The following is a 20,357-nucleotide window of genomic DNA, read 5'->3' on the forward strand; positions in this document are numbered from 1 at the left end:
ACACGGACAAATAAACCACTGCAATAATAAAGTCGGCAATAACAACGGTGCTACAAAAATACACCATCGATTCTAATACAATGCTCACACACTCGCAATTACACAGCTATTGCCTTTAATAGGAAAATGCTTCACGGAGCAGCCTTTAAGGATTTAAATAAAATTATCCAATAAAAAAATTATTGCTGGCTGTCAAATAACGAAGTACTTTGAAATGCTACATTTTTGCCATATTTAACAAAAGACAGTTAAAAATTTATTGCCATCTAATTATAAAAGCATTCAATAATATGAAAATAAATATTACTCAGTGCCGATCCCGTTTGATGATTTTGGGACGTGGAAATCGCAATGAAAGGAATAAGAAGCAAACCAGTTATCCAAAATGAACTGAATTTCAAAACACACATGTCACATTGGACATATTTGGCGACAGAGCTTGAAAAAATGCAGACAATAAATTATAAATGTTCCGGAACTATTATAATTGAAAAGTACCGGAGCTGGCTTAAATATACTAATAGCCAAACATCAGTCAACCGCTACGCCTGAAGACGGCACATTTAATTCCCTAAATAATTGCAGTTGTGTATCTTGACGTGTTCCGTGAGAAAAGGCAAAAAAAGTTCAAAATATAGGATGCCCAAATTAAGGTTATAAACTGAAAACTATCATTTAATTGTGGAATACGAGCTTGAGCTGTTCACAACTTTCGATACAGCCATTAAAATAAAATGAAAGCCACAAATGACACGAGTCTACGAGACAGACCTAACGAGTAAAAACTTGAGATCTATTATGAGAAACGCCGTCATGCTAAAATCGCAACATCTACTAAACTCGGAAAACATCCACACGGACATTTAACCCAATAAATAACTTTGAAGTTAAGCGTCCAATTGATCAGATATACACATCCCTTGGTCTAGTGACAGTAACATCATGAATGCTTTCCACATCAGGAAGACCAGTGAGACAGAAGAGCAACTTATTAGCTGCAAGCAGCTTATGTGGATTCTACCGCAGTGCTAAATTAATATGGCTCGTTCAAATTCACTCCACAGAAAACTTTTTCTTAGGTCCCTTAATTACATATATGAATTTCATTGGCCTTGAATTAATTCAAGTTTTAAAGTGCAGAAGTCACTTTCTTGAGTGAGATAAGTCACCAATGATCAACCACTAATGATGCAAATGACAAAAAAAAACCGTTGAAGAGAGGAAGAAGCAATTCAGAAAATTACTTTTTTTTTGGAAAACAAAAAAGAACGTCAGATGACGAAACAAATGGCGTTCGGACGCGATTTGAAGCGTCGGAACTTCACAAACGAAACCGTAATTGCAGCTGAAACCATTATCATTTGTCTTAAAATATTTATTCTTTTCCTCGTCAGATTTGGTTAAAATATTTGGCCAAAACTTACACCCCTAACTCGAGAAAGATTTGAGCATTGACATCATTGCAACAATCCAAAATAAAAACCAATACGAAATCATTCAGAACTGATACCGCAATAATTCGTATTATTAAAAACATATCAGGTAACGTTAAAAAAAATGGTTAAAATTAAAAGGGCAGGACCAAAACCGATAGGCTTAACAAATCACCAGGTTAACAATTGAAATTAAACAACTCATGATAGTGATCTTAAAATCCTAGCCTAGAACTCCGCAATGAACTATGCAAACCAAAAAGACAAATTGTGAAAGCATAAAGCAGATAATGATCTCAAAAACTGAACTGAATGATGAAAGAACTTTTACTATTGGGTTAAACTATATTTTTCTTTATGGGTGTATAAACAGTTAACGCCGGGATTCGTGCCATGTACCTCCCGATCCCTCACAAGAAGCACTGCCCCCCTTTATGAGTGTATAAACAGTTAACGCCGGGATTCGAGCCATGTACCTCCCGGTCCCTCACAAGAAGCATCGATTTTATTTTAGCAACAAGCTTTACTTCGGAGTAGAATGTTCCAGAAAAGCGAAAAACGGTCAAGCGAACAATTTGCATTAAAAAGAACAAAACTTTTGCCATAATTGCTACGAATTTGATTGTTTCGAGAGTGATTAAACAATTGCGTTCGAGAGCAATTAGAAATTGAGCACAAATTTAAAAAACGGATAAAATTCTTTTATAACTGATAAAAGCAGAGCGAATAAAACTGTAGGCCTCAGGAGTATTATAGAATCATAAATGAAAAGAAATGTTATTATTAAGCACTTCAGCCTTAGAACAATTACATGATTAAGCGACCATTCCAAAAACGTAAACCGACTAACAATGCATTTTTTTAGAACGAGTGCCGAGGCAATCAATTTAGAAGGGTGCATAAGCTAGAACCACTTTGATTTTAAAAATCTGACTGGGGAGGGAATCAAACCTGCGACCTTTCGGATAAGTCCTCAACAAAAATCACTTAGCTACACGGGCTAAAGACAATCATCTCTCACAGTCAGTGCTTTATTTTAGCAACAGATTTAAATTCAGAGTGAGCGCAATTCAAATCACAAAAACAATCGACTAACATCGGGCAATTGCTCTCAAACGAACGGCGAGCAATTGGCTGTGTCAGTAGCTAGCAACGGTTTAGTGAGGCTAGCTTTAGCTTAATTGCAGGGGCGTGAAGTGAGCCCAGCGGGGGGCTCATGGAGGGGCAACAGTGGGGTGGGTGGGGCAACGGTGGGAGGGGAGGGGATCTTTGGCTATACGGTGCCCTTATGACCTGAACGATGTGCAGGTGTGGGAATGGGGGGTTGAAATGAGGGGGGCTGATGTGGGGGGGGGGGGGGGGTCGACCTCTAAGAACCGCCCTTCACACCATAAGTAAAAGTCTCCAAAACAGTTTCTGTAAATCACATACTCGGAGACTAGTAAGCTGAAAGGTTCTGAGAGAACTTATTGCCAGCTGGGCGCTACCTGTTTCTCCCATTTTTGAGGACGAAAAGTCAAATGGGCCAGACGAAAAATCGGAAAAAATTGTTTGAGATCAACTAAAAAATCGAAAAGCCAAGGTCACTCGAGAAAGAATGCTCTAGAAAAAAATGGTCATGGGAAAACTTTTGCATCAAAATATACACACATTTTTACTATAAATGCTTCAAATTCTTTCGTTCTGCAGCAATTGAAAAAATGTAATCAGAGTTCAAATATTCGAAACATTAGAAAATTTTTCAAAATCGACAAAACAAAGTGAAAATGTCACGTAAACCAAAAATTAATTACTTTATAAGAACATAAAGCGACCAAAGGTCGGAAAAATTGCTCTCGAAAGACATGCGGGGCGTAAATTTTTCTTTATGGGTGCAAAAACAACAGACGAAGGTAGGGTTCGCATTCCGAACTCCTGAGTCCTATTCTTTAACCTCAACAGAGGCATTAACCGTTCGGCTATCATGGCCTTGTCATCGTATCTGTAACCAGTGGTTTTGTTTGAACAAGAAGCATTAATTCGGAGTGAGAGCAATTGATATCACTCAAAAATCAAGAAGTGCGTGAAAAAGTCACTTGAGAAGTCAAAGATTATTCTAGAAAAACTCAAAAACGGTCATGCGAAAAATCTGCATAAACAGACACACACCTTTCCAATAATTGCTTCTCATGCGGGAGCCATTAAAACAAAAAAGTCATCTCTGGCAGGGCACAGAAGGACCTTCTCTATTAATAAAAAAAACAATACAGCAAAAATTGGGCAAAACATCCAAAATCCGATTAGTATGTGTACAATTTTAGAAAACAAAAAAACTCACATTAAAAAGAGGCGCTTTATGCATTAATTCATCACAGTGAAGTTGCCATACAAATCAATTTCTTTCAAAAAATCGCCCAAAGAAAAAAAAAACAAAATTACCAGCAACAAAACGTTATCTATATGCGCATTTTCAATTTTGGTCAAAACGCCCTTTGAACTTCGGCCAAGAAAACCAATACTCCTATTCAGGTAGTAAAAACCAGGACCTCAATATTGCTGCAATCAGCTTACAGTTTCGCAACTGTAACAAAAATGCTGTTTGAAGATCTATATGATAAGGAGTCTCGTATCAAACTTAATGTAAAACTCATAAAAGCTGTCAATAATGTGCTTCCAAACAAACGTCTTGAAAGACGAATCTCCACTGGAGAAAAGCAAGCTTCCTGTCGCTTACTCTTATTCAATCCATATAGCATGATTCAGGGCAGCAAATAATTCAGAGATTGCATCTATTGCCTAAGGAAATTCGGGTTGAACTGTCTTCAGATGAACGACACCGAAGAAGAATCCTCATGCCAGGCATGATTAAAAACGGTTGACGCTCACGTTATTTACCCCAATGGACTTGAAGACATGATAAAGTCGTCGCGATAATCTGGAAGGCAAAGTTTCGACTGCTCGACTGCAAACTTTCTCGTGTGCGAGCCCGAAGATTGACATTTTTGCCTAGTTGTAATGGACGTCAACCAATTGCCCAAGAAGTTACTATTACCTCCCCTCCGCAACTTAAATAAAACTCACTTAGTTAAGACCACGCCTCAGAGGTGTGGTTTTGCTCTGGCTGGGCCCAGCACAGTGATTGCCTATTCGAAAAACTCAGCGAACGAACATTTAACCAATTATTCTAGCTTTTGAAACATTTAGGAGAATCTCTGACGTGATAGCCATACATGGAGTTCGCAAGTCGGTAGCGTTTAATCGTTTCAAGATGCTTTTAAGTGTGCAAAGTATGTCGATCCATCTGTACAGTGCGGCGCTCAATTGTGAATAAAATAAACAAACTGGACATTGACCTCTCCCGGAGTGTTCTGCTTACCAATATGATAGAAACAAACTTGAAAATTATTGTCAAGATCTTTCTCGCTCATCCAATCAATTCAAACTCAAAAACTCACTGAAACAAAGATCCAGAAAAAAAAAACACTTTTAGTTGGTTTAGATTGAAAGGAAACGGATACAGAGAAAAATAAAGAAAGATAACTTGACGAAGAAACAAATTAGGGAGAAATCTAGAGCTCCTATCTTGTCGCAGAGCAGGTTTCCAACGACTGGGGCCAAATTTTCCTTCGAGTGTAACCACAGAGAGTCCTTGAACGTATACCGATTATTATGGCCCACAAAGCTTCAACGATTTTGGCTTTTAGACCTTCAAACATCCTATGTCAATTCGACGATGATTTCGCATTAAATTAATTAAATTAATTTCGCTTAATTAATTTATCAGTTCAAAATTTAAGCAAGCAAAGCCACAAATTAATATTGACTCCATTTCGCAGGAAAGAGCACAGTCAGTTCCATTTTGCCTGAATCAGATTGATTTGAAGCCAAAATTACGTTTATCAGTAGACGAGTAAATAAATAAATGTGAGTAAATAATACAGCTCATTTCCCACATCAACTCCTCTAAAGGATATAAAAATGGGAGAAGAACGATCTTAGGCAGACTTCAGAGAACAAAACAATAGAACCAACTAACAAAAATATGCATGCAAAACTTGCTATATCCTAACAGTTGATACTCTTCTCACGTTGATACAGGCGCAACTTCTGGCGAACATTTAATCAGTGGTAGTACTTATATTCCTCGACTCAAATCTGAACAACATAAAGCCAACAAAAAACTTAGATTACAAGGCTATCTTAAAATCGATAACATTAGGGCTCGTAACATAATTGGGTGCGTAATCTTTTATGCGTTCAGACAAAGACAAATTGAAGGAAAAACTCGTAAGGAAAAGCTCCAAATTACCTGTTTGTCCATGATAAAACACGAATCAAACTCTCGGCCAAAAAATAGCAACCTTATGCAACAAATTGAAGTCGGGCCTAATCAATTGACAACAAACGAACCTCCTTTCGTTCTTTTTTCGAATCGAATCTATAACATTTCTTGGATCCCTCAAAGCTTAGATTCGGCGAAATTTTGTTCTGTAGAATATTACCTTGAGGAATAACGCTTTTTCGGACAATTTACAGTTAAGATTTGTGTGGTGTTTAAAATACCTGTCCGTTTATGACTATAGTATTTTCCAAGTTGCAGTTTATTTCCTGTTTGCGAAAAAGCTGGATTCGAATTTAAAAGGGTTTCTTTTTTTGTACAATAAGCAGCGCTTTAGTTCCGCATATTTGTTATTGGTAGGATTGAATATTTCATTTTCAAATCAATGGAGCAGTCAAATTGTTTTTTCTGTTAAAACAAGCTTTGACATTCCAATTCAATTGAAGCTCGAGAACAGAAAGCAACTTTCTATCAATAGTTGACAGAACAACGGTTGAGTACTTCAGATGACTTAATACAAAACAATCTATAAGTAATTTTTATTCATTTTACAAGGAACACAGTCTCGTTAGATTTTCCTTGCGCCATATTTCTCAATAACAATTTAAAGTGCTCTTGATAATTTAGTTTAAGTATAACTCCCAGATATTTAACATGCTGCTTTTTCGAAAGTCTCCAGATATTTAATTGTAGATCAACTTGCTTCCCGTTCCCGTTACCACATTTGAATGCAAGTATTTCAGTTTTGTTACTTTTATTCTGTTAATTGTTTCCATAGAAGTATTAAAAAAAATTTGAGATCGTTGATTTTATGGACCTTTTACATTTATCAATGTCATTGTTAGACGATAGAATCAACGCGTCACCGGCACATTGAATTAACTAACTGACAATTTGCATGAACGTGTTTACTCATATCAATAAAGCACAAATTATATAAGAGGGTACTCAATGTAGTACCCTGGGGAACACCTCTATCTAATTTTATCACATCGGAAAAAAAACGTTTTGTATATGGCCTCTTTAGGTATGGATCAGAGAAATAGCTGGAAAGCAGTATCCTGGATTCTTCATCAAAAGCATGTTGGAGTAGTTAATCGATAAAATATCGTGATCAACTGAATCAGACGCCTTTGCGAGATCTAAACAAGCTGCAATTACGTTTTCTTTTCAATTCAACCCGTTTTCTTCGTTCCGTTTCTGTTATTTGTACCAGTGCATCAGTTGAACTGTTTTCTGAAACCACATTGATTTTTGGCTGAAAACCTTGTTTTATTTAGATAATCATTGATTTTGTCTGCTAGGAGACCTCCAAAATTTTTTATAGAGCAAATTTTCTGAAACTGGCCTATAGTTAATTGCATCTTCGGGTCAGCCCTTTTCTAAAAAAGGTGTAACATTTGCTTGTTTAAACTCAAACGGGACTTGCTGTTCGTTTATGATACTATTAAAACAAAACATCAAAACTTGAATAGCATCCTTTAGTGCCTATGTCGGAATAGGTAAGGGACCCAAGGGGTTGTTTAGATTTAAGTTAGGAAGAGCCTTTAAACATTCAAAATGTGATACATATCTGAAAGAAAATGAAGCATTTTGGTATTGATGTATATCGTATGAAAATGGTTTTAATTTTGTATTTCTACAAACAATGAATTCTCCGAGCTTTGAAAATTCGTAGTTCAGGAGACTTTCATTTGTTTTCGATCAGTAATAAAATCTCCAAAACTTATCTGAAGTCAATTAATTTCTACGGCTCCTTAATTCATTTATCAAGTTCCATTTTTAGAGGAGACACATTCTATAAGTTGCCTCTGGAAACAAAATAAAACCTGAGCATACCGCTATTTAATTTTTTGGCCTCCATAAGAGATAAAATTTTATGATGACAGAAGGACATTTAGAGATCCTCATCTGTGCGGAGTTTTTGGAAAACTATTTTAATGCTAAGGAAAAAAATTTGTTTTTCATTTCGAACAAACTTTTTGGGGTGGAGCGTGCTTCTCTATTGCTTTTGAAACTATTTACTTTAAAATGTTTAATAGTTTCAAAAGTTGTAAATGTCAAAAGAAAATTGATACTGGTAGTAATCAAACTGATTGAAAACTGATCAACTGATAACAAACTGATAGTAATCAAACCCGTTTGAAAGAAGAATTGTTTTTCGAAAGCATTAATTGTTCCGACCCTCTTGAGGGGGGAGGAACTATATACTCAACTGGTTTTTTTTTTGTTCCGTGAATTTTCGCCGCTCGATATATTCATCGTAGAGAGTTGAGACTGGTATCATTAGAAGGCTCATCCAGCGTACAATATGGAATTAAAAAGATTTTTAATTTTCGATTTCTACAGAGAGTTATCGAGGTTTAAAGTTCTGAGAAAAGAAGAGTGAATTCACGTTGTTTTTATTCACATTTTCCGGAATTTTTGCCTAAATTTTCGTCAATTTTGCTAAAATTTGTTATAATTTTTAAGAATAGTGTCGTTGATTTTATTTTTGAAGACGAACAAGCATTGTTGATTGTTTTGATTTAATTTTTTTGGTCAAAAAATCTGGATAAACATTTCAAAATTTAGACTTTTTCATCAAAAACAGCACGAAATAAGCTAATTTAGTCTACTTTGATTAAATTTGCCGACAGTACATCCCCAAACAACACTCAAAAAATCTTTGTAGACTCAGAGGGGGGCTATTTCTACTTCAGAGTCCGCTGAGAGTGCACTTCCCGTTTTTTGCCAACTTTACTTGTTGATTATCAAAAATGCAGAATTTATTTTGAGTTTTCAACTAACAAATTATCTATATCTACAACATTCGAAAAATCAGTTATTCCTAAGGGACAATAAGTATTATTAGGGCTTGTTTTTGGCCATTCTAGGACTGTTACAATCCAAAAAAAATCGGGTTTTAATCAGTCGGTCTTTTTTTTTAAAAAAAGAATTTTTTTTAATAATAAAAAACAGAACATATCAAATCAAAGCTCAGGAGTGCTAGGTCCAACCGATTTGCTTGTTAAACAGCTCCAAGCTAATGCATTAAGTTTTTTAATTGAAAATTTATGGTCGTTTCTTTTTTTAAAAATAATTGACCTTTCAATAAATAATGGCTTAATTAACTTTTTCTCTACTTTTTTTCTTAATTTGTACAACTTCCAGCTTAATGTCAGCAAAAAAACGACCGCTTCTTCTTTCTACTTATTTAACATTTATTCTCAGTTGCAGTTTTAAGCCTGAAATTATTGTTTTCTGGCTTTGATACCACAAGATTTCAGATTTTTTTTGTTTTGATATTTGCCAGTTTTTCACGTTTTCTAATTTTGTCACATTATCACACTTTTGACGGTTCTCATGTCACTTCATTAGCATTCAGAATAAGGCACAATTGAACATATTAGAATTCTGAAAGATATACATCATCGTTTTAACGGCCTCGACGCCTCTTTCTTGAAGAAATCAATTGAATTTTTTAATTTTGTCTCTAACTGTCATTTATACTTTGTCATTTCGGTCGTATGAAATTTCCTGTATAGTGATAGCTTTCATTGGCTTTTCATAGAAGAGTAGAAGAACCGACATTCTGATATTAGTAGATAGCTGATGGCTTTCATGACGATCAAAACAATCGTTTTCCAAAATTAAAAAAAAAAAAATTTTTTTCAACTTCGCAATTTTGTTCTTTTTATGTTTCTTTTTGTTACCTAATCTCGATAGTTAACTACAGGTCAAATATAACATTATGGGTGTCAAAGGAATAAGAGGGATTGGTGTCCCAAAATCTTTTAAAGAATTTGTTATGACCTTACTGGCTTCGACACCGCTTTTTCACAAAAAAAAAGTAAACTAATGTGATTTTTGTCATATTTGACGTTCTTTTTCTAGATGCAAGAAATATTCTGGATAATTACAGGTCTCGAGGGCTTTTTTTTGAATAAACGACCCTATTTAAATAGCTCTTTTTGTTATTAATGCCTTTCATGACATTAAATGTAATTTTGTTTCGAAAAAAAAATTACATACTTTAGCACTTCGCTTTTTTGTCTGCTTGTTACCTAGTCTTACTAATGAATAGCCACGTACTAAATTATAGCTGTTTGAAGAAGGCGCAATCAAATGTATTTTGAGTGCCAAAAATTGGCTTGACGGTTTTGACAGCGTTTTCTGGCAAGTTTCAATTGAAATTTTGTTTGTTCTTTGTTGTTCTTTTTAGCCGCTTTAAAAAATGAATAAGGACAGGTCCTAATGCCCTTCTATAGAAGTAGTGGAAATAGTAAATTTGTGGTAATATTAAGTGATTCCTAATGGTATTTATTACTTTGAAGTTAACTGTTTCAAAAAAATAAGTTAATTTTTTTACTTTACTGTTTTTGTTCTTTCTTGTGTAATTGTTACCAAACCTTTTTATGGACTGGTCGCATATGTTTTCTGGGGATTTATAAGTTATTTTTGTTTAGTTTTGGGTTTATCTGACGGTATGTTGATTTTGTTATTAAATTTAGTTTTTAAGAGGGACATAAATTTTTTGATGTAATTAATGTTTGTTGTTGTTGTTGTTTGATTTTGCTTTTCGTCTGGACTCGCTTTCTTAATATTGACATATTACAGCAATCTAATGCATCAACTTTTACTCCACTGAGTTATTTGCTTTGGAGGCTATCTTATCGTTGATACAGAATTTGTTGAAAAAGACTTGGGCTTTTTTGGGAATCGCAAAAAATAATTTTTGGGTTCTTCTATCTGTTCCTCATTTGGTAGACAATTATGCCAAATTTGTGGATGGGCGGGGTCGGAACCTTATGTGCCATCGCACATTACCGAGCCGCCTTGTATCGTTTTGTTGTCAAATATTTCTTTAGCGAAAGGTTTAGCGTTACTTATGTCTGTACAATTGGTGACTCAGAGAGTACCAAAATGATCTGAGTCGATTGGTGAGTCAACCGCGAAAACGTTTTAAATTACGAAATGACTATATTAATGTAGCCTATGAGCTTGATTGGTTTTGAAATCTTGACGGAAGGTGCGGCCTAACGTTGCAGAGTTTGAGAACTGTGTCTAATTTCGATTCTCTTCGTTTAAACAATTATAATAGTAATAACCACTACAATTACATTATAAGGCAATGTCCCAATGATGTCCAAAATAACCGGCATTTCAAGAAATTGGTGCCTCAATTTCTTGGCTGGACAGTAGGACAGACAAACTGAACGCTCATTACAGTTTCCAAATATCCTTGTTGAGTCTAAATAATTGGTAAGTTTCTTAAGGTCTTTTTGTTATTTTGAAATTTTTTGTAGAAGAAGCATGACACCACATACATACCTTTTTTTAATCCTGGTAACGATATTTGAGGCACTCAAAGTTGTTCATTAATTTCAAGAACAAAGTTCAGTTATCAGATTCGCAATACCATTTTCTGACAATTCTCAAACTCTGCAACGTTAGACCGATGCTCTTCCTGATTCATCGGCCTAACGTTAAAGAGTTTGAGAATTGTGTCTAAATTGTGATTCTTTTCGTTTAAACAATTATAATAGTAATAACCCATTAAAATTACATTATAAGGCAATGTTCCAATGATGTCCGAATTAAACGGCATTTCAAGAAATTGGTGCCTCAATGTCTTGGCTGGACAGTAGGTCAGATTATAAACTGAACGCTCATTACAGTTTCCAAATATCCTTGTTGAGTCTAATTAATTGGTAAGTTTCAGGGTTCTTTTTGTAATTTTAAAACTTGAAGAAGCATGACACCACCTGCATAATTTTTGTTATCGCGATTACGATCATTTGAAGCATTTAAAGTTGTTCATTGATTTCAGGAACAAATTTCAGTTATCAGATTTGCAATACCATTTTCTGTCAAGAAGTAAATGCAATTTGTGCCAATATCATTTACATTTTTACACTGCAGATGTGTTCTAACTAAACTTCGGCAATCAATACGAAGAATAATAGCACTGAGAGAGAAAATGGTGCATTCTGAAAAACTTCCGAGTATGTTCTGACTGGACCAGGGTTCAACTCTACATCACATGGAAGTAAGAGACGAATTAAATGGTAGTAGAAACTTTGGCCGCACAAAAGAAAACTTTTACAAAATATGTCATAGAAATTTCTTCAATTTTAGGAAACCCTTTTCTTTTCCCTCAGTACGTACCGGCGTGGGATAAACAAAACCCAGCTCTGACAAGCAGAAAAGATAAGCGGTTAGTAGTCATATCCTAAGATGTAAAGAAAACAACTATTGTTTGCTGAGACTTCCCAGAAAGCAAAAAACATAGCTGGCAGATTGCCAGAAAATAGCCGCAATAGATTCGTAGATCGGCCGTCTCAAAAAAAAAACAGTAAAAATAGACAGACCAAAAAAAATCGTCTTTCCATTGAAGGCTGATCTGTTATATTTTGATTTAAAATCTGTATAAGTTATTGCTGCCTCTATTAGCTGATCTCAAATAACCTTCATTTAGAGTGATACACACCCATTTGACCTTATCTCTTTGAATTAAAGTAAATAAAAGTCAATTTCAAAGTGAGGAAGTCATTTTTGAGAGTGAGGTAAGTCAAGTGTGACCAAAAATTTAATCACGCGCATGAACAAAAAAACTCGCTCCACTAAGAGCGAAAAATGACGTCACATATGCAATTCAGTTGAAATTGCATGAACGAATGAACAAAAAATGGCTATGACGTCATATGGTCGTAACAAAAATCATGACGACGAAATAAAAAAAAACCAAGAGAAGGCCAATAATAGCCCCAGCTATCGCTGTGCGGCTATTAATAAAAGGTACCGAGGTTCTTCAAAGGTTGTTTTAGTAATATGTTAGCATATTATTGTTCGTATTGTTGTAGTTGATCAAAATTCTGTGGTAAGGAACAGTCAAATATCGCCACTGAAATCTGTTGAACTTGTGCTGAGATTTGATTGATCAGTTTTAAACCTGCTGGATACTTACAATATGATCTGAAGTTCGCAGTAAGTACTCTACGAATCTGTCTCGCAAAACAGCTACCCCATAATTTAACTCAAATGCATATTGCCATGATAGAAGAGGTCACTATTTGTTTGATAATTTCATTCAGCTTTAAGACAGAAAATAGGCTATCGTAGGAACTCAAATACTTGTTTTTCGGTATTATATTAAATTCGTCGATTTTCACTTTGTTGTTTTCTTGCTTGATCCGCAATGGTGAAATATCACATAGAACGATATTCTCCGGATTTAATTTTTCACGGCATAGTTGCAGTCATTTATCGTGCTATCGGCTATTTTTTGTGTGCAGGTTTTCCCATTTTTAATATAATAATTTTAGCGTCTTGTATTATGAATGTTGGGATATTTTGTTCATTTTTTTTCAGAACCTTGAATTGTTTTCATTTAACGCTGTGCCCCTATATGCATGAAAAATAATGCAATAGGGGATTGTGGTGTCATTCTCCAGCTTTGCAACAATACTGCTACCGATAATTACCCCACGTCAATTCATGCCGAGTGATCACCAATCCCCAAACGTTGAGCAAACCGAGTAGACCTCATCATGTTGAACGTCGACGATGTCCTCCCCCCGCCATTTACACCTCTGGTCCTGGCTTCCCCAGTGCCTGAACCAGTAAGCGAGACGCACACAACGGCACTTTTCACAATAGCGCAAGCGTCACCACAGCCTCAGCCTGTTGTTTCCGCCACTTACTCGCGGGTTAACTCACTGTCATCGCCCGCTACTCCTCTTCCTCTCCACGAGCAGGAGATCCTCCACTATTGATTGGGATTGCAACAAAATTACCACAACCGCTGCTAGTAGCAGGCAGATCGTCCCAAGAGCTACTATTCGAAGGCCACCAGCCAGCATCACAGGGAACCTCCTGGGCTGATGAATTGGCCGCTTAACAGTCTCAGCGCTCAACGCCAGCGACGCTAGTCCAGAATTGGGCCTACTCCGGACGAGTGCGAATGCCGCAGCCCAGAATTCAACCACTAGTACACCCCCACCACAAATCTAGACACCACAATCAGTGACAGCTACACAGAACACACGGCGATGCAGCAGCACAGTACCAGCTCCACGACCACAAAAACACGTCCTTCAACCTCCACTTATGAGAAACCGACATCGACAGATAACTACCTGTGCACCGACCCTTCACCTAGAAGACGACCTCAACCAACTAGACATGGCACCGCCTTGTTCGCATGTCTCCTATCAGGGCGCCACAGTCGCCTGCCAAATTCCGACCAATTTACTGCCCACCCAGAGCCATAGTCCGCATCAAAACAACTGAGGTCTAATCCGTTTGCGCAGACACAAAACACATTCCATAGACCACCAGCGCCAAGCTTCCGCTTCCACCAGTTCACTAGTCCTCTCGGGATAAACACGAAACAGGGTATCCATGTTCCCGAAAGGATCAACTACGTCTCCACTCCCCCAGAGCACACACTGAAACCCCAGTTCAATCACCATAGGACAACTGGAAAATGAGTACGTGGAAGAAGACTGTGGCAAAACCCTCCCCTTGAGTGTGCCTACTTTCCAATAAATCCTAAACTTACGGAAAGATTTTTGCATACGTCAAAGTACTCCTTCGTTTTGGCGCATAGTCAAAACGAATACTCAAACGTAATATTCACGAAGGAAACGATTCACTATCGTGTTTATCAGAAGCACGATTCATTCTGCTAGCAATTTGGCTTCCCACATAACACACAGATGGATGTCAACAACAAGTAACAAAAAGTCAGCCACACAAAGAAGTTGCGTACACTCCACAACTACCTCTTTTTCCAACATCGCTTCCACAACACTAATCCCCTCATGCACGTCAGTTCGGGATTCACGTGAATGCGAAGATCACGTCTCCGTTTTATTTGAACTATTCTTATATTGTCGACCCTAGGTACTCCGAAGGAACATGGAAGAATTAGGTACCTTCAATGCGTAGAGGGAGCGGCCACGGAGTGTATGAAGGCCATACCTTCAACCTCCTCTACCGACATTAGATAGCCAATAAATTGGCAAACAGAGAGCCATCTCCAGAGGAGAAAGACATTTTGAACCACTTTCTTGCGATGCAGCCATATTGCAACGCAAGTATTTATCTTCAGGCTCTTGCTGCTCGCTTGGCACGCAAAAACGACTTCCTCGAAATCTTGAGGGATCCTGACAACCAGGCCCCGGACTTTGAATTCGAGCCCCGCTGATGGGCACAGTCCCAACCCCGGGTCACTGTCCGGAAAACCGAGACACAGATCTCAGAACACAAAAGCTTTATTTTTCTCTTGTATTTTTCTACATTTATTTGTTTTTTTACTCTTTACTCTTCCTTTCTTTTCTCTATATTGATATTCCTTTTAACGAATTGAGGACTAGGAATATTTTCTTTTGCGTCTTTTCTCTGGTTGGAACTTACTTAGAAGGCAGTAAGCAAAAAAGTTTAAAGGTCAAAGTAGCTCACAATGGATTTTAACCAGGTAAGCTGGTAAATCCGATAGTAACAAAAAACGTACTGAAAAAGATGAATTGAACTCTCTATGTACCACCGACAGAGACTAAAGACTACAACTTTCCGCCCAGATTGGAACAAATCCTCACTACATGACAGTGGGATACAGCTGGATACTACAACAGGATTGACGTCCCTGGCCACCATACCCTGTAACTGGCTCCACAACCGACACGATGTGGACCACTCACTGAAGACTCTAGTCACACACTTCACTAGACTGGGACCTCAGACGACGACACAAGACACCGACTCCACCACTCGACAAGTATGGTACATTCAGCATATTCCAGCTACATTCGAGAAATTCGGACAAAAAACTATGAAATACTGAATGACCACCTTTAACCAATCAGCGGCATTCTCTTTTATATAGCTCTTGCACGCCTGACCTCAGTCAGTCTAGTATAGTCGACAGCTGCACTATGTGTATATCTCCAACCTTGACTCCGGTGCTGTGTATTTTATACACCGTAATAATTGAAGTTTATCATCAAAGTCTTACAGGGTGGGTTAGTCTGGGAGAACTAGGCAAGTCTACTTCGTGCGCAGAAAAGTAGCCCCAACTCTTTATACTTTAAGGCTGTAAATGGAGCCAAACAACGGTCTGCCTATCTTATTTAGAACATTTAATACTAATAATGCTGACAATTGGTATCTTTTCTTTATTTTATTTTCTTTATGTCAATGAGGTTGAGTGGCCATTTTCTGACAATCTATGCGCTACATATCTTTCTTAGTTTATAAGGAAAAAGTTTTGTGGGAATCCTCTTTTTGATGAATGTTTTTCTACAAACAAAAAGTTTTGTTTTTAATTTTATCAAATAAATTTTTGTTTCATTCCTTTGCATTTCAGGTTCTAACTTTTTATATCCGTTTTATGAAGAGCTCTCATTAATGATGATATCATCCCTGGACCCTAATAACCATACAAGGCAAAAAGAAAAGTAAGAAAAGCTCTTACTTTACTCCAGGAAGTGGAGTACATCTGGCCAATAGCACCTCGGCTAGATTCTACTCATCAATCATTAAACACAGGTGATGGCATGTGCAGAATCATTTTTGATTAATTATTCATTTCACATCTTCTGCGCAGTGAAAATGTGCACCTGAAACTTGAAGACAAAATCTATTTATACAACAAGCCTATTAAAAATTTACAGGCAAATGATTGAGGTATAAACATGCTGAGAATAAAAATCTCATGGATGAATATCATTAATTACAGTTCAACAGAAGCAAGAGGCGATTTTTCAATCTTTCGTCCAAATTTTTAACGTTGCTTTGTCACTCTTATGAGTGCTGATATCATTTCATCCAGGAAAACACTTTCAACATTTCCTCTACTTATAAATTATACAATTCGTCTCTATATTGTTAGATCGCCTCAAAACTGAAAACAGAAAATGATAGATGTTTCGGGGTTAAATGAGAAAAGAAATTTTGAAATGATCAGTGAAGGGAAACTCACGGATGGAGTAAAACAGACCAACATTAAAACATGGCACTCCATTTGTAGGCAACAAAACAAGGTCACGGATAGCCAAGATCACTTCCTGTTACAAAAGTACTGTATAGAGAGGAAAACCATAACGTTCATTTTCCTTTGGTCGCCAAAGAAACTTATTTATGCATCGTTTTATAACATTGCTTTTGAAAATGAAAAATGATTTTGATGGCACCTCAAATATATTTTGGGCCCATGAACATTACGCTATCCCGGGTTTCATGCTAAGTCAGTTTTGGCCGATCGATATCATTCACGGAGAGATAAAATGGTACCATAAGAAAGCCTTCGGAAAACTGAATCGATTTCTCGGGTAAAAAATAAGGCTCGAAGTTTCCAAAAGTTTCCACTTTTCCTGACTTTTCACGCAGCCAGATCAGAAGTTCTTTCACATTTTTTCCGAATAGTTTTTTCAACCAGTCCTTTTGTAAACTCCCCAGATAATTGTTAAACATTATGATGGGAAACTTCTTGGGTTCTGATGAAGTAAAAAAACAAAAGGTCACATTTAGACCATTGCGACCCAAGACTGATTATGCATTAGATTTATACAAAATTTGTGATGAATAGACTTAAACCGATATAAAACTTAAATGCCAATTTAAGAGAAGGATAAAAAATTTGTTTGATAAAATTAAAAAACTTTTCTATTTTTGTTTGTAGAAAATATTCATCAATAAGAGGATTCCCACAAAAAATTTTCCGTATAAACAAAGAAAGATATATAAGGCATATATTGTCGGAAAATGGCCACTCAAAACCCCTGACATTAAAAAAAATATAACAAAGTTTGAGGCAAATTCCAATTATGCTGAATTTGGCTTCTTAAATGGACATGAAGCTCGACACTCATCTGGTCTAAATATCTCTGATAGTTTTTAGAAAATTACTTCGAGATCCGGCTTCATCAGTTAATCACTTTTCTCTTGACGATCTTTAGGCATCAACCATAGTCCGCTGATCAATTTCAAAACTCTTTTCACTTATAATAGTGAGCACTATCGGTCAGAGATAAAGCATGACTTGGGTAAATTAGAAAATTAGCATGAAAGGTTAAGCGAATTCTTAAAACATAGATGGAACACTGTGGAATCAACTCGATGCAGAAGAAAAAAACAAAACCTGATAATTGATCTTGGAAAAATTTGCCACAAGTTGCTACTCAACGTAAATACATTAAGGTTACAGTGTCATACAAAGTATGTAATCATTAAGTCAAAACAAAGTAGTTAGAAGAAATTTGAGCTTTGAATAATGAGAAAAATACAGGAAACATACAGGAAGAGGAAACTAAGACCAATAGATTCAGAAAGCGCTAACATTATTCGATGCAAATTTCCCGAAATTTTCTAGTTTTTAATAGTTCTTCAGACCCTATTGGCTCATCGGAGAATACCTGTGCACCAGATGCGGCACTAAGCAACACAAAACAACCAGTGTGAAATCACTACCAAAGATTGCATGAATAATAATCCCATCACAAATTAAACCAGTTCCTCGGAGTAAAAAAAATTCCTTTAGGCAAAAATCTGTCCCGATAAAAGTCCGAGAAAACATATCTCATAGCACAAAAAATAATTGTACGCAGAAACTCAAGCAAGAGGCAAAATCTTCACATAACTTATTTAATTTGGGGAACGTTCGAAAATTTAGTTTTGAACAACCCAAATGTTCTTCGAAAAATACTAACTGCAACCATAAAACTTGCCCGGTTAGCGACAGAAACTTTCCGTATGAGCAAAATAATAACAAGTGTGTCTAAAACGACAGAAATTAAACGTACAAAGGAGTCTGATAAATGCTTGAAATGTAATATATTCTCCTTAGCGCGTAATTATTTATTAAAAACTGGGATTCATAACTACGAAAAATTTTTGATTTTTGAAAATAGCGGACTTGATGAAGAGGTTCTTCTGGCCTTGAGAAAAAGTTTTTTCCACTTCTCTCTTCGATCTACCTATGACTAAAACATAGCAGAAATCACTGACTAGTCTTCCTTCTGTTAACTGTTGCTGAGCAGATTGTCGTAATAATTAATAATTAACACAAACCGACCAACGTCGGACAACAATATACGGTGCAATTTAATTCAGAGGGGACTATAGCCTGGGTAATATTTAGAGGGTGCAAAAAATACGACCATGAAGGGGATTCAATCCCAATTTCCGACTGAAGCATTAGCCACTCGGCTCTCAAGCTCTTGAAATTGCTTATCTTACAGACGCTTTCATTTTTACAACAGACTTAACTTAACGCAAAAATCAAAAGTCTATAGTAAACATAGCTGGCAGATTGCCAGAAAATAGCCGCAATAGATTCGTAGACCGGCACTCTAAAAAAACAGTAAAAAAGACAGACCAAAAAAATTCGTCTTTTCATTGAAGGCTGATATGTTATATTTTGATTTAAAATCTGTATTAGTTATTACTGCCTCTATTAGCTGATCTCAAATAACCTTCATTTAGAGTGATATACACCCATTTGACCTTATCTCTTTGAATTAAAGTAAATAAAAGTCAATTTCAAAGTGAGGAAGTCATTTTTGAGAGTGAGGTAAGTCAAGTGTGACCAAAAATTTAATCACGCGCATGAACAAAAAAACTAGCTCCACTAAGAGCGAAAAATGACGTCACACATGCAATTCAGTTGAAATTGCATGAACGAATGAACAAAAAATGGCTGTGACGTCATATGGTCGTAACAAAAATCATGACGACGAAATAAAAAAAAACCAAGAGAAGGCCAATAATAGCCTCAGCTATCGCTGTGCGGCTATTAATAAAGTTACTGCTCTGAAACAACACATAGCCGGCAAATTGACAAAAAAGAGCTGCCGTTGACCCAAATCAGAATTGAAACAGAGAAAGGAAAAACATGAAATAGAAACTGACATAATTGTCAAAAAAATTCTTATTTATTGGCAGGTTCGGTTAGGTTAAAATTACACTCAACTCAGCTTCTTAACTGACAATTATTCAGTTTAATACTAATGCCAACAAGCAATCGTGCTAATGAACATTGATAACCTAATGCACTATGACTCAACAACCGGGCTTTTGATGTTTATCTTGTTTCTTTTGATTTCCCTCTTTTGATATTGACCATATTCAATACATTACGTAATGCAACGAGTGAAACAATTTAAAATCAATTCTTTTGAACATGTGTATGAGTTAAGTCATGAGTAAATCGTTACTTATGTTGAAAAAAGTCACCAAAAAGTAAAGCAACTTTTAAGAAGGATGGCCTTTAGCAATTTAAAGAATTTTCATTGACAAAAAACTTGGTCTTGGAAACGACTATGAAAACTATTTGCAAAAAATACAGTAAAAGAACTAAAACACACAGTTTGAAAAATTCAAATTGCCGCATGTGAACAAAAATTAATTTTTAAAAAACTGAAATTTATTTTCAAATACCGTTTTCCCATTGGAGTGCAAAAAATTCACGCCACAAAATGTGTGAACAGATCTTTAAAAAATATAGGCCGAAGACTCCGGAGTGGACACGAAGTGGAGCTATACTTAAACATTAGCCAACCACTAACTGATGGCACCACATTAACTTTATTATAGCATTCAAACTGAAACAAACGGAGGAAACA

The 20,357-nt window shown here is 36.3% G+C and overlaps 1 protein-coding gene across 1 annotated transcript in view; it reads right to left on the reverse strand.

Moving 5' to 3' along the window:
* The window catches only part of LOC142358598 (uncharacterized), a 132,539-nt gene that overhangs the window by 50,674 nt on the left and 61,508 nt on the right, over positions 1-20,357 (reverse strand). The gene's annotated exons all lie outside the window — the stretch shown is intronic.

Source organism: Convolutriloba macropyga, chromosome 2 (genome assembly GCF_964194025.1).
Source record: "Convolutriloba macropyga chromosome 2, txConMacr16.3, whole genome shotgun sequence".
In the NCBI taxonomy this organism is placed as follows: Eukaryota; Metazoa; Xenacoelomorpha; order Acoela; family Convolutidae; genus Convolutriloba; species Convolutriloba macropyga.